The sequence below is a fragment of the Rutilus rutilus genome (assembly GCF_951802725.1).
Source record: "Rutilus rutilus genome assembly, chromosome: 17".
In the NCBI taxonomy this organism is placed as follows: domain Eukaryota; kingdom Metazoa; phylum Chordata; class Actinopteri; order Cypriniformes; family Leuciscidae; genus Rutilus; species Rutilus rutilus.
In genome coordinates this window covers 20,599,862-20,615,601 of record NC_140230.1, presented here as the reverse complement: position 1 = coordinate 20,615,601, position 15,740 = coordinate 20,599,862, and the positions used below count along the sequence as shown (strand labels likewise).

Below are 15,740 nucleotides of genomic sequence, written 5' to 3'. Positions count from 1 at the left end.
CAAAACACATAACTTTATAGTTAAGTATAGACTATTAACTGCCTTGGACAAGACCTTAGTAAAGGCAAATCTTGAAGTTAAAATGAGACTAAAAAACAAATATGGGACTAAGAATCTAAGGCAGGGATAGGCAACTCTACTCCTGTTGGGACACTTTTGTCACAGATTTTAGATCCAACCCCAATTTAACACATCTACCTGTAATCCTGAAGATTATGTTTAGGTGTGTTTTAATAAGGCTGGGAGTAAAATCTGCAAAAAAATAGTGGCCTCCCTAGGTGCAGAGCTGCACATCTTGTAACCAGGTACCTTGATAAATAAATAAACTTCAGCCAGTCCTTTGGAAGACCACTGAGAGCTGCAGGTGCTACTCTGCTTCTCTACATCCAGGAATAGCACAAAGTTTTGTAGACACCATATCTTGCACCTATTTTGTTAGTTAAATACTAACTGTGAAAAATCTACTGATGGTAAGGAAAAATAGACTACATTCACATTAGTCTGAGATTGACAAACATGTTAACTGACAGGTGTGACAAACTGTCCTGTTCATACAGTAAACTATTGTAAACCAGCCAGGGCTGCGTTTCTCAAAAGCATCAAAATCCCAAGTAGATCATAGAACCATTGCCACCAATGGTCTCTACGATCAACTTAGCTCACGATGCTTTTAGGAAACGCAGCCAAGTACTATAAGAATGAATAACTAAATGTCAAGCCATTATATTTTTGCAATTAGTGCCAAGACTATCACCAGAGAAAATTTAAATATAGTAAAACAAACACCAAATATAGCAACATACCTCCAGAAAGAGTGGACACAATCTTATTTAATAAACTATCCAAAATAAAAATATCCGAACAAAGTGAGGTACACAGATACAGAAACATGTGCCTTGTTGCTAAGATTTGTTCTAAAGTAGTCTCAGTGCATCAGGAGTCAGATTTCACTTATCACGAGACGACAGTAGCCTATATAGCAGATAAATCGATAGTAGATGATTTGGTGTGCAAAAGATCTTGGGCATCATTGACAAAAACCTTATCTTGTCAAATGTGTGGTCAGTCCCACCGCACCTTATACACTGGTTATGCATGATCACAAATTTGAAAAGCACGCATTCAAAATCGATTTCAATACCCTGCATATTGAAAGTGGCTCCTGTTTGCCACGAGTTATAGGCCTATACACAGAGTACACATGATCGCGCTTTCAAAAGCTAAAGTGAAAAGCGTGCGCATGCATTCAATTCAAAAGTTAATATCGGAATAACTGATATCTTATAACTGAATGTATGGTGTAGCATTTGGGTCATACACAGACCACAAACTGATGGGAGAAGTTCCAGTCAAAGACAAAAACTGGTTCCAAACCCTTCGGATGACACACGGCTTATATCTCCGGAACCCCAAATGGAAACAAAAAGAAAAGGCAACATAAGCAGTACAGAGTGGTTATCCCACTGTGATGTGACGCATGGTTAGTTGTCCAGTACAGTTCCAATAACACATCACAGATGCCAGGCAAGCATAAGTACCTCAATTAGGCTACATGGAACACAAAGCATTAATTGTAAGAAGTTTGATGAAAAAAATGCAAAATTCTAAAAGCTATTTTTAGATTAAAATAATTCACACCAAGCAGAATATTGATTTGCTCAAGTTTTTTTTTTTCCTAATTAAAAGATTTATACATAATGTTGACTCACATGAGATGAAATGTCTAGACCAAGGGTAGCCAACCCCGCTCCTGAAGGATACCCTCCTGCAGACTTCATTCTCAACCCTGCTCCAACACACCTGTGATTGAGTTGACCAATAAAATTGGCTGCAAGGTGAGGTGCGCGCTTAACTGGTTTGGAAAAAAAAAAAAAAAAAAGAAATCATGCATCCTGAACTCCTTTGATCAACCTGTTACAGATGTGCTTGATTAGGGCTGGAGCTAAACTTAGCAAAATGGTTGCACTCCATGGAGCAGGACTGGCTGACCAAACCTGTCCTAGAGGTTTACCAAACCTGTCCACCCCTGCACATTTTAGTTTTCTCCATCTAACAAACCTGAATTAACTCATGAGCTCATTAGTAGAGACTGCAGAACCCAAAATTGGTGTGCCCAAAACCAGAGACATCCAAAATCTGCATGGGTAGAAGGTCTCCGGGACAGATTTGAGAAGAACTGGCCTAGACCAGAGGTTTTCAACTCAAGTCTCCAGAACACTGGCCCTCCAGGAATTGAGTTCCAACCCTAACCAAACAGCCCAAAACAAGCTTATCACAGTGTTCAGAATTACTTGCAAATTACAGAGGTTTTTAATTAGGCTTGGAACTAAAGACCGCAGGACACCAGTCCTCCAGAACTGGAGTTGAAGAACACCTGATCTAGACATTAGTCATCTAGAAAAAAAATTTTTTATTCTAAAATAAAGTCACCCCCTGCCATAAGATATCATACATTTGACTGAGTTACTAATATTAGTAAATAATACTTCGTAAACACTAATATTACTTGTTTTCTGACCAGTGCTCAAGACTATACGATGCATAAAACACAAAACAAGCAAACCAATCTAAAAATATACAAAAAATAAACCTACAGACACAATATAACAATGGAGCAAGAGTTAAGCACATGCAATCCATTGGTCCAAATAAAATGAGTATGAGCTGACGCTGTTCCTGTTGGATGAAATCAACCACAATGATCCGCTACTTCTATACACAGATCAAGGTTAGACTGAAGGCAGAGAACTCACGGCTGTCTATTCACAGTGTAATGAAGCAGCCAGCCTCATAACACAAACCACCAACAATTCACAAAATAACAGGGAGATTTAATCCAAGAAGTCCATTATGAATGTTTGTAGTATGAAACTGATAAAAGGAATAAAAATCAACAAATTCACAGCACGGGTGTAAAAGCAGCAGCAGTTAGTAAACAATACTGAAATCTATTGGAGTGGATGCATGTCCAAGTCCAAGATCACGGACCAAGATCATTGACTGACAGGTCCAGGAATACAGCCAAGGGAAACTAAAAAAACCGAATGAAAGTGCATGTGCCTTTAGCAAGTTCATTGTAAAACAAGAAATTCATTTGCAAGCTTGAATGCACACCTGGGACCTGTCCCAAATGGCGCACTTGCAGTTTTGTAGACCTGCGATGACTGCCGCAAGTGTGTGCACAAGTCCACAAGACCATAGGGTGCCCCATTTGACATTTCTAGGTTTAAGAAGGATGCTCCCAGGCATTGGGACTGATATGTGCCCTTGATGCACACTTTTGCCATGCTGGCCTTGACGCAGGCTGCATAGCAGATGACTACCTGACATTCTATACACAAACGTTTTAACAGGACAGGGTAAACAAATGAACCTGACTGTAAGATTATGTAATAGATATTATCAGTAAAATCCAGTAAGTAACTGTCCTTTTGAGAGAAATAAAGAAAAGCTCCAGATACACCATATGGTCAAAGGTAAATGGACAACTCCTTTTACTTAATAGGTTTGGATATTCCAGTAAATTCTCGGAGGATAAATCTTAATTCTGCTGCATACAATGACATTGTATGTACACCGTACAGCAGGGTTGCCCAACCCTGTTCCTGGAGATCTACCGTACTGCAAAGTTCAGATCCAATCATCCAACCCATATCCAACACACCTGTCTGTAATTATCAAGTGATCCTGAAAATCTTAATGAGTTGGTTCAATTGTGTTTGATCAGGATTGGAGCTGAACTTTGCAGGAAGGTGGATCTCCAGGAACATGATTGGGCAACCCTGCAATATATGATACCAATATGATACCGTAATACCCCTGTGCACAAAGCAGGTATCCATAAAGAAATGGTCTATGAAGGAACAATGTTTACTGGGTGATCAGAAACTTGGCATAAACATTTGGCCCAATTAAGGTATTCCGCAAGAGGTTTGTTTTTGCAGGTTCGGTTGAGCTTCTGTTTATGTTCGCTGATCAACGTTTAAATGTGAATAAAAGTCTAAATTCAATCTGTTCATCCTATAAAGCAATAAAGTCTCTTCAGAAAAATTGGACTAAACCTTTTGAAGCTTTTTAAACTTTTTGAAGTGTCAAAATAGTAATTGCATATTGGTCAATGGAGGGACAGAAATCCCTCAGATTTAATTTGTGCTCCGAAGATGAATGAAGGTCTTACGTGTTTGGAACGACATAAAGGTTGAGTAATTAATGACATTTTTGGGTGACCTAGGCCTATCCCTTTGAGTGATACTGATGGATGTGGGATCCTTGCATCCACCAGTTTGGCGTAAATGATGGCCCTTTTCACAAATACTGTTTGCACATTTTCAGTTACAATACTCACAGATGCTAGCCTGGCAAGCCAGACCCACATCAAGATGTTGGGTCTGGGAACACACCATTGGCAGGGCTCAATCCGAGGGGCGGGATAAACGGTTGTCTTTCAAATTCCCTCTGCACGCAATAGGATAGCGCTACAACCAACCAGAGCGTTTTCCCACCAGCGGAGCTAGTTGATAGATTAAAGGGGTGGTTGATTATGATTTCACTTTTCTAACTTTAGTTAGTGTGTAATGTTGCTGTTTGAGCATAAACAACATCTGCAAAGTTACAATACTCAAAGTTCAAAGCAAAGGAAGAAAAGGACTACAACAAACGGCTGGTTGGGACTACACGACATTCCTCCCGGGTGACATCACTAACCCTAGAATTTACATAAACCCCGCCCCCGGGAACACGCAGTCCATGTTGAGAAGAGGAAAAGTTGTTGTATAAGAGTACATTTGTGAGTCAGCTCAAACTTTAGCATCCATCTTTTCACATGCAATAGAAAGTCACTCTGTGTGCATCTCACAACAGTTTCTATATGAGCGATTTATAGATTTATCATGACAGAATATCTTAATTGAAGATAGTTAACTCCACATCAGCAACATAAATTCATCAACTAACCATTCAGAGACGTCCTGTTGCATTCTACATGTTGTCACTTCTTCTTGAGTCTCTCCATCTTTGTCTGACTCCGTTTTAACATTAAAGGCAGAACAGTTTCAGTCATTTTAGTGTGTCTGCGTGAGTTAATAGCAGCTGCTAACACATATGAGCTCTTGAAACCCCGCCCTCCGCAGCAGCTCATTTGCATTTAAAGGGCCAGGCACAAAACGGTGCGTTTTTGCAAACCCTCAAAAAGTGACAACTTTAACTTGCTATATAAAAATATCTGTGGGGTATTTTGCACTAAAACTTCACACACACACTCTGGGGACATCATAGATATATTTTACATCTTGTGAAAAGGGCATTTTACCACCCCTTTAAGCTTCTGGCATATCTAGTCGCCAAACTACGAACACATCTACCTTTTTTAGGAATGACTTAAGTGCCATTCTTTGTTCTTTTCTCAAAGAAAAGCTTAACTCCAAGTCCTCCAGAGTCACGAAAGACCGCTGTTCGCCAGCAGCAGCCGCCATTCTTTGTTTTCAAGTAGTAGGGAACCGTCGAAACTCTGTCGTCATTATGTTAAGCCCGCCCGCCGACTCTATACACGATGTGATTGGCCTGACTAGAGTTTGTTTTTTCCAGCTCCAAAGCCAACGGAGAGTTGCTAGACCACCCTGGCTGCAAAATAAAATTTGCTGCTGCTAGGGTGCGTCTAGATTTCTAGGCTAAACAGATGCAATATTTTCATTGTGAAACACTAATTTCGTCAGACAGCATGTCAAAAATGCAGTATAAACATCAACTGTTTTACAACTTAAGATCAATATAATTTAATTATAAAGCAATTAATTGTATTGTAATAATTATTAAAGATAGGTGCAGTACATGTGAAACAAGTCATAAGCCTTATTCGGACAGGACTAGTTTTTTCCAGGTGGATGTTAGAGGAATTCATGTTTCACAGATGTACTTTGCGATTTTAATCCCATCCGAAACTGCCAAGTCAGTGTTTTTCTCAATCAACCACTGTAAAGATTCCATGGAAAATTACCCACTGTTTCGGCAAACTCAACAGTCCTCTGAGAAATCTAATCTCATCCAAATGCGAATGTCAGTGATTGCTGATTCTAATGCTTGTCCTCATGTGTTTTTGACCTACCTGAGCTACCGTTTCCACACCAATCTTCGGCATGCTTTCATTTAGTTTCAATATGGATAGTATCTGACGAAAAAAATATCATATACAATCAATAAATAGAGCCAAATTGCCGAAACTGCAAAGACTGCCCATTTTAAGTGTCAGTTAAGAATAATATACTGGTTTAGATTTCTCTACTCACTTATGCAAGTTTTTGCCTAAACATCCGAGGCTAAAAACTCATGAAGTTTACGTAAATAGGTTTTTATAATAACTTAAAATTGTTTTAACAAATAATAAATTAAAAGACATAAGTCATACGTAATACACGCAAGCATAGCACATGACCTTCTGTAACACCCATTTCTAGAAAATACAATCCCACCTCTGTAATAAACAGAGACGTTAGTCCCGTCTGAATCAGTACATGAAATCACAGAGTCATCATACAATAAAAATGGACAATTCTTATTATAAAATATTTATCCATGCTCTTTTTTTATTTTTATTCACGTGACCTCAAAATCTTTAATCAAAATAACTTTCCCTCCCATTTGCAACGACATCTCTTCCCTGATGACGAGCAAGGGCGGGACAATCTGTCACTCACATGAGATTGCATCAATACTAAATAATAATGATAATTTTTTTCTTGTCAAAGAAACCTTTTTACCTGGGTATTCATCACAATGGGGAAAAAAAAGACTATCGCAACTTATGTCATGTCGACTTAAAATGCACTCTGTAATTTAATTATGTTTGAACTGGGCAATATGGTGCCATCTTGGTATTATAGGGTAAGCATAGCTAGTGCTGTGGATGCAGCATAATGAAAAGGAAATCATTTTCCATTACTGATGCCACTGTTTAAATACACTTTTCAAAGTCAAAATCTCATCAATGCGTTTGCTTTCCAAAGCAACTTAAATTGCATTCAAAGTATACACTTTATCAGTTGTGCATTCTCTGGGAATCAAGTCCATGACATTTGCATTGTAATAGTGTCCTATAATAGGGGAATTACAAAGATAAAGCAAGTAGTACATGACTGGTCATCAACATGGCAGCCTCCATGAGATGACCCACTTAATGTAAAATAAATCAGCTTTTATTAGGCTACTGATATGAATACTTGAATATTCATCTCATGTACTTTTCATTTAAAGGCAAAATTAAAAGAAAAACAAAACAAAAACTGAGCGCACTTTTAAAATGTCAGCGATGGCAAGACCATTAAATGTTAGCTTTTTTTAATAATATATTGTTTCCTTATCACATATCCATCTTCTATCATTCACTGACAAGATTTTTAACAAATAATCCTAATACTTGACTCAACTCTTCAGTCACATTTGCTTCTGAAACTGCAACCGTGTTTAAAACTGGATTAGTACTGCTACCACTCTAGGTTTAATGGCAAATTATATGAATGACTTGTAAAGTCATTACTTTAGCACGTGTAAGCTAAATGTGAGAAAAAAATTTGTCTTCAACTGTGTAAATTTAATTTTGCGATCAAGTAAGATGATCAATCAGCTAACCAGTGCTGTTGACATGACAAACAAAGTTTATTATTAATATACTACTCTATCATAATCAATGTCATCTTGGGCTCATATACAAATGCCTGCATTCAAGTCACAAATGTTATGCTCAGATTGGATAACAGGGTGATGTGCATGCAGCGAGTATACCACAAGTTACCTTACTAATAATTATATTATAACACACTAACTTGTGTGTTATATTCTGTGTGCAGTAAGTTAAAAGTCACTGCTTTGACAGTACTCAAAGATTTTGCATGTGGCTATTATATTGTAAAATAAAGATACATGAGGAAGGTTCATTGACAAGATGCAATGAATAACTCCTCTCAATTCCACCAGAAGATATCATACATCTTTATCTGTACATGAAAGCAAGTAAACACCCATATATTCTATGAGCAATAACATATAGTGAGAAGAATTAAAAACAGCCTGCAAAATTAGTAAAGTCAACTTACCCTAATATGCCAGTACACATTCCAAAAGCAAACTCACTCCAGTGATCAACGTTTTGTCCTTAAACATACACTGTAAAAAAAAAAGAAGAAAAAGAGGCTGACATCATTATCAAACATTCATTCTAAAGGGGAAGACTTCTAATCATAATACATTTATACATTTGTTTACACATAAAACAAGTATAAAACAGTATGTTACTTTCACGAACATCTTAAACCATTTCAAATTCTTTAAACTACACAAACTAAATATATTATTAAAACAAAACAGCAATATAATAGGTTCACCATGGAAACCTTTAGCCTCTAAACGATGGAGTATGAGTCCCTCCTGACAGTGTGTACAGTGACAAACCAGTGGCTGTTTTAAAGTGATGCAGATTTTTAGTTATAGTGACACTTGCAACAGTCAATAAATGATCAGATGTGTCAAGTACAGTAACAACGTAAATATACGGATGTATACTGAATTAAAACGTTAATTGATGTATTTTATTTGTTATTTGGTTGTTTATATAATGCTAACGGAGCAACCAGAAAGAGAAATGCACGAAGCTAAGCTGGCTGGCTAGCAACATGGAAGTCCACCGTCACAAAACAAAATGGGCTGCATGCTTGGAACCTGGAGTACGAGCACAAAAACAAGAACTGGCGATCCCTGAATCTACGCAAATCAACGTCTAAATGTGCGCTGTAAATCTTACCTAGTGCATTATACACTCTTAGTATTATATTTCCCCGTTAAATAACGTAGCAAAGCAGTATAAGCTTCTCCCCATGAGCTTCTCCCCTTCAGAACGGCTCGTACTCACCGTCGTGCTCGGCTTCCTGCTGCTGTCGTTTTCCTTTGTAAGATGCACCTTCCCGTTGCGCAATGCGCACATAAGATATTCCCAAACTTTCAATCCAAGGTAAAGCTCATTGGAACACTATTCATTATTTAAAAAAAATCATTACGGGTTTGATGTTAGTACAATTCGATGCACATTCACCAAACAATGTGGCTCACCCGACCCCGGGATATTTCGTGACACTCGACCACTTGGACCTATGAGAAGACGGCTAAAGGAGAGGAAGACCCGCCTCCAGTTCTACGGGGCCTCCATTTCAATGTCCAATGTGTGGAAGCATTTTTTTGCGCATGGTATCTTAGGAACATACCTTAAAATGGCTGCCGATGTTGTGGGAGGTGCTTATTAGATATATTCTGTCGACCATCCTACATGATGCCTTTGATTGTTGCAGGGTGCAGTACCACAGTTTCTTGTCAAAGAACTTGACATAGCAGTTTACCCAGCGTTCCAACAATCCAAGCCACCTATCTTGGTCTTTAATGCGGTAAGATATTTCATTATTACTATTGTGACAAATATGTCACAGAACCGATTTTGGAGCCCACCACACCTTTGCACCTGATAACCTACTGTAAAAGTTTAATAAGCAATGTGGACTGTTATCTTGTAGATTGGAAAAGGTAATTGTAACAAACAACTAATGAACTAAACAACTAATGTGGTTCCTCTGGCTTTCACATTGATAAATCAGATTAACATTGTGAGTCTGATAAAAAAAATATATATCACTGAGAGCACCCATTCACTCATTTCCTTTGAGCAGGTTGTAGGCACAACTAATGCAAATGCTTGCTTTTTTTAACCCCAAGGGATGTCCTGGCAAAGCTGCATAAATGTACCACCCAGTGAAAGGCTCAACTTTGCTCAGGGAGTGAAACAGCCCTTAATATTTACAATTTCCCTATACTCCTTCCTGCTTCACCAGCTCTACCCATTTCTTAGCTCAATTTCAATTCTTTGGATGAATCCCTCCCTCTTCTTCCTAGAGTTGTATCTCTGTAAGGAGCATAGATACAATACTAGAGAGCTGTCACTCATAGTGAAAGGGAACCATTAAAAAGTGTAAATTGGTTGAAACAACACATTATGGCTACATATATTATAAACAGGGAACATAGTTTCAGAGCAGTAGACTTGTGGTCAGCACTCCGACATATGGCACAGCTGTGCTTCAGGCAACCCAAGTTCGAGTACCGACTTGAGGTCCTTTGCCTGTCCTGTTCCCCTCTCTCCTCTCCATTGCTTATTGTCTCATCTACACTATCCTATCTAATAAAGGCATAACAGGCCAAAAACATAACTTGAGAAAAAAAAGAAAAAAAAAAACAAGGAACATGGTGAGTCTATAATGTCATTAAGGCCTATTGATATGAATTACTAAATATAAGCATGCATTCAGTTTGGGAGGTTGCTGACTTTGGCAAACAGGAGCGCTTTTACTAATATACCTTAAAGGTGAAGTATGTAAGATTTTTTTAAATGTTAAAATACATTCCCTTAACCCAGTTTGTTAAACATTGAGCCCTCCAGGCACCATCTAAACATTGAGAGGGGTTTGCTTAGATCTGTCAATCTCTTTCCAGCTCAACAAATATCATGAGTTTTGGGTGAGGTTACTGTAGCAGGCTGAGCCAGTGTGGGACCAAGGCTGACACGTTACATGGGAAAAGACATTCTGCAGAAGTGCAAGCCAAATTTCACTGCATTTAGACCTTCAAAGGTTAAACAGGTTATGATCACATCAAAGTGAACCAGGCACTGCGATGAAACATTACAATAGAAGCTTCAATATAGAGTTCTTCAACCCTGCTCCTGGGGACACACTGTCCAGCAAAGTTTATTTCCAATCTGCTTCAGCACACCTGCCTGTGTTTTTCAAGCAACCTTGAAGAGCTTGATTAGCTGCTTCAGGTGTGTTTGATTTGGGTTAGAACTAAACTCCGCAGGACAGTGGGTCTCCAGGAGCAGGGATGAAGACCTCTACCATACAGAATCATCATGCATCCTTTCAGAAAAACAAAGTACAAGTTTATAATGTTTACTTTGACATGTCCAGTGTAGACAGCTTCAAATAGTTGAGATGTCATGTCATAAAATACACCTGGTGCACTTACGTTGAATGGGTTTATTATAAACCCCAGATGCTCAGGTTTGGTCTTGGCAGAGAGTAGCCTTCTCAATTGCTTACTCATGACGCATAGCAACACAGCTAAAAGTATTCCTAAAATGTAGGACCTTTATTGAAAGTAGCCTGCTTTTACCTGTTAAGACATGCCTTCACAAGCACCCATAATAGCTGTATTTGTGATGTTTGAATTGGTGGAGGCATGACACAAAAATGGCCATTTGCAAAATATGCTATATTTTTGTAATTCTGCTAGGTGCCACTAGTGTCACAGAAACTACATACTTCACCTTTAACACAGTGTTGTGCCACTCACTAAAATGGTCCTAAAAACAAAATAACTTTACTCAATAAGAAATATTTGAAATACACTACATGCTGTATAACCGAATCGGGTGGAAACTTGCCCAGAGTTATTTTTTACATAAGACAGGGATGGGCATCTCCAGTCCTAGAGGGCCACTGTCCTGCAGAGTTCAGCCTGTCTATAATTTTCAAGCAATCCTTTAGACTTGTTTTTCAGGTATGTTTGACTGGGGATCGAGCTAAACTCTGACAGTGGCCCTCCAGGACTGTAATTGCCCATCCCTGACATAAGACTATTAAGAAAGGGTGTTGTACAAGGAATTGACTCTAACTGGGAGGTAGGGGCAATTTGCCAATGGCCACTTGTAGCCTACTTGATTTAAAAAAAAAAAATCCAATGACATACTCTCACTCAGAAAGGGGCACACTGGCACACGTGTTGACTACATTAATGCTTGGAGAAGATGAGTATAGAAAAACAGATTTCTACAGAACACAAACAAAGGACCATTAAAACGAGATATTGTTTGAGAGCCTTTAAATGGCTTCCTTATATTGTTAAATAAAAAAAATAACAAAATAATAACACTGGCCTTTGCCTGATTCTATAATGGAGGAGGTGAAGTAACTCTTGACAGTATAGTTATGCCTTTTTGTGTCTGGGTATTTGGGGTTTTGTAACATTCTTTCTAAAATACAATTAAGTTGAGGTTGACACAAAACAACCTAATTATCCAGGTCAGTTACTTGATGTCAGAGTCGCTTCACTTATCTATGGTTGCTCTGGTAGCTTCTGACAGATTATTTGCAAATAAGCATTTTCATTTACATTTCTTCATTTAGAGCAGGGGTGCCCAATCCTGCTCCAAGAAGGCCAATGTCCTGCAGAGTTCTACAGAGTCCAACCCTAATTAAACACTCCTGAACCAGCTAATCACGGTATTAAGGATTAGTAGAAATGTATAGGCATGTCCCTCCAGAAGCTAAATTGGGCACCCCTGATTTAGAGGATGATTTATCCAAAGCGACTTGAGAATAACATATGTAGAAGCAATTGATCCAAGGGACAACACAACAGAAGTATATCATACCAAACAATTTTTTGTATTAGGTACTAGAATAGTATGCTTATGCAGTGTAAGTGCATTTTTAAGCTCCTACAGAATGTGACTTTAGCCATTTCTTAAAGACAGTAAGGGACTGCATGGTTAGAGTGAAGGTTGAGAGTTAATTCCACCACCAAAAGACAGGAACAGTGTGAAGGTTTTAGGAAGTACCCTGTGACACTGTAATGGCACCATCATGTGTTCTTTGACTGACTGCAGGGGATGATGGGAGAATGAAATACTGGTCTGGTATGCTAGTATTAGAGCCTTGAATTTGATGTAGATGCCTATAGGCAGAGAGTCAAGAGGTTTGTGTGGGGTTTCAAAATTCTGGCTGACTGAAGACAAGAACAAGATACTCTGATGTATTTTGGATCATCTGCCAGGCTTGACAGTAGGAAGGCCAGATAGTAAAACATTGTAATTCTCCAGGTTTAGGATGACAAGAGTCTGGACCCAGAGCTACACAGCATAATCAGACAGGTGTGGGCTAATTTTCTTTATGTTAAAGAGCATAAACTGGGCAGTTATTGGGATGGTTGTTATATACTACCCAAATATGGCTGCTTTATGGTTGAGTCTAACAACAACTTGGTGTTGTTGTGCTCAATTGATGGCCTGGGTGGGATGTCAAGGAGTTCTGCCTTTGCAAGATTGACCTGGACATGACTTTCCTTAATTCAGTCCATGATGTCAAAAACAATTAATCTGAAAGACAGAATGAGAAAGTAGGATTCTCAGGCTGGAAAGACCAGAAGAGCTGTGTTATTTGTATAGAAGAGGAAAGGACTACTAGTGTACCCTAGGGAACTCAAGTGGTTAGCGGGTGTGATTCAGACACTCTTCCCCTCTCCCATGAAACCTTGAAGAATTTACCTGTAAGATGGGACTCAAAGCAGTAAAGAGCAGTACCAGTGATGCACAATTTTGAAAGGGTTGATAGGAGATCTGATGACGCCAAAGGTTAAGCAGATTGTGGACAGATGATCTCAAAGTCATGCCAGACAAAGGGATTCAGGAAAGAAGAGCATTGCAGTAATTTGAAATGTCTCCTTTTCAGTTCTGAAAAAGGAACGCAAAAAATTGAAGACCGCCTTTTCAATGTTTTTGGACAGGAAGCCATCAGAAAGACGTGTTATATAACATTCATCAGTTCCAGCTTAACTAGTAAAGCATGGTGCTTGCGAAGCAATCATCATTGATTTGATTTTTAAATTCACTTGTAGTGGCTTTTTGATAAATGCACCAGCAAATACATAAATGGCATTGTACTACTGCTGGGTTACGTGTTGGTTTGAGTGGGGGTACAGCGGGTATACCTGAACCTGCTTAAATGTAGTGGAGAAGATTCCACTGGAAATAGACATGTTTATGATGTGTAATAGTACAGACAAGAGTGCGAGAGAGATGGTTTGAGGAAAATAAGCATGTTCTAGGGGATATTAGCCTTTTTTCCACCATTGGGCTGAACGGTTCTAAGAACGGTAAGGAAAGGTTCTAGTTGTATTTCCACTTGAGCCTGTTATGGCACGGCATGACAGGGCACGATTACAAACCGTTCTTGGCCCAGAATTCTCAGCACGGTTGGCTAACCATGCTGAACCATGCTGGTAGAATGCGTGTAGTGACGTCACCACTCAGGATTGCTCACTTGTCTGTTGCATGGTACCAGTTTCTCTGTAGCTGGCCAGGCGCGCTATTTGACGAAGATGTAACCAGTCAGAGGTGAGGGGAGAATGTGGAGGAGGATAGAGGAGATGTTGTGAAGACTTTCTGGGTGTTTACAGTACAGTTTTATAAAGATTGTTGATCTGGTAAATGTTCTCCAAAAACTAGTTTGTTATACAAAACTGTAATACAACACTGGAGGAACAAAGCTCACTACCTGTCTACAAAAAGATGCTGTCTACTACTTATGGCGAGAACCATGCAAGTGTTGGTTGTTTTGAAATAACAGATTCAAGTATATTCAAAGATGATTCCTCTAATTTTAAATGAACAGAGGTGGCCACTTCATACATCAGCAAATGGAAGAGCTGTCTCTACCCTCTAGATATAACCCCAAAATGGAAAGATTAAATCTATTGCATTTAAGCAGCTGCATTGCAGAAATCCTTGAACTAATACTGTATACTTGCCTTGAAAATCTGGATGGTTGGTTAATCTACATTAGGGGCTCTTTTTTTCCTAACAAGTTTTTCCAGAAACTTTAGAACCAGGGCTTAGGCAATTCTGTCTACAGTTGGATACTGGAATTCCTAACAAGCAGACCTCAATAAATCCTCTCTAGCTTAATGTTTTAGCCATTTAATGTTTTACTTATGTGCCTCCTTGTACACCTGTACAGCTACCCTGGAAATCCAGAGTTCTCACGAGAGCACAATTTAAATTTGCTCAGCGAATCACTCTGGCATTGAGTAATGATGCTCATTAACTATGCCCTTGTAGCCTAGCTGCACCAATCACACCAGTGTATCTGATATAGGCGGGCCAGAGGCGAGCTAAACAGATGAGACAGCACTGCGACGTGTGAATGACATGTATTGTTGTGATTGGTCGTAGTGTTATCCAATTGCGTGCAGTGAGATTTTCAAATGCATGCTTGGTGCCGCCCCTCGAGTAGGGCGATTTTCATTACTCAGTGATTTGGGTCTGGATTTCCAGGCTACTGTACAGCTACTCACAGCAGTAAAGTTGGCCAATATCATGACTGGGCTAATTAACAGTTACAATGAGTCATGCAAGAACATAGGTGAAGCTCTTTAAAGATGTCCTTGAATAAGAAGACCTATTGCGATGGCTTCACAATGCAGAGGGAGTAATTTCAATAAAGGTGCAACAACATTACCAGTACTACAGTGGAAATGATCAGATGGTTCAGGATGCTCTACTTGAATCTTTCTTATCTGATCTGCCCCCACAAAACTGTAGCCATTCTAAAACATGTACACCAATTCGTGCACTTTCTAAAGAATCTGAAAGAGATATGACATGATAAAGGAGTTCTTCATGAACCACAGCACCATTTAAAATATCCTCACTTGCAGTATGACTTTGTTACAATAGAAAAAACACAACTTGGTATTGTCTGATGAACTATGTCTATGGTATCATATGGTCATATCTAGTGTTTTGTCTATTATCACCAATCTCTCTCAGACTACTCAATGGACAAGATAAGCTAGTAATATTGTCAGCAATGGACACTGTTGTTTTCTAAACTGCTTCAAGTCTCTAATTCCAATTACACATGGAATTAAGGTTT

At 38.9% G+C, this 15,740-nt stretch overlaps 1 protein-coding gene across 2 annotated transcripts in view; it reads right to left on the bottom strand.

Moving 5' to 3' along the window:
- The window catches only part of znf1035 (zinc finger protein 1035), a 31,033-nt gene extending 21,773 nt beyond the window's left edge, over window positions 1–9,260 (bottom strand). Inside the window, exons 1-3 of one of the 2 annotated variants that reach the window (XM_084384923.1) lie at window positions 8,897–9,260; window positions 8,085–8,154; window positions 1,710–1,852 (exon numbers count right to left, since the gene is read on the bottom strand). The gene's annotated coding sequence lies outside the window, so the exon portion shown is untranslated. The remainder of the gene's footprint in view (window positions 1–1,709; window positions 1,853–8,084; window positions 8,155–8,896) is intronic. The other variant, XM_084384922.1, reaches the window with a different exon arrangement.
- Window positions 9,261–15,740: the final 6,480 nt, after the last annotated feature.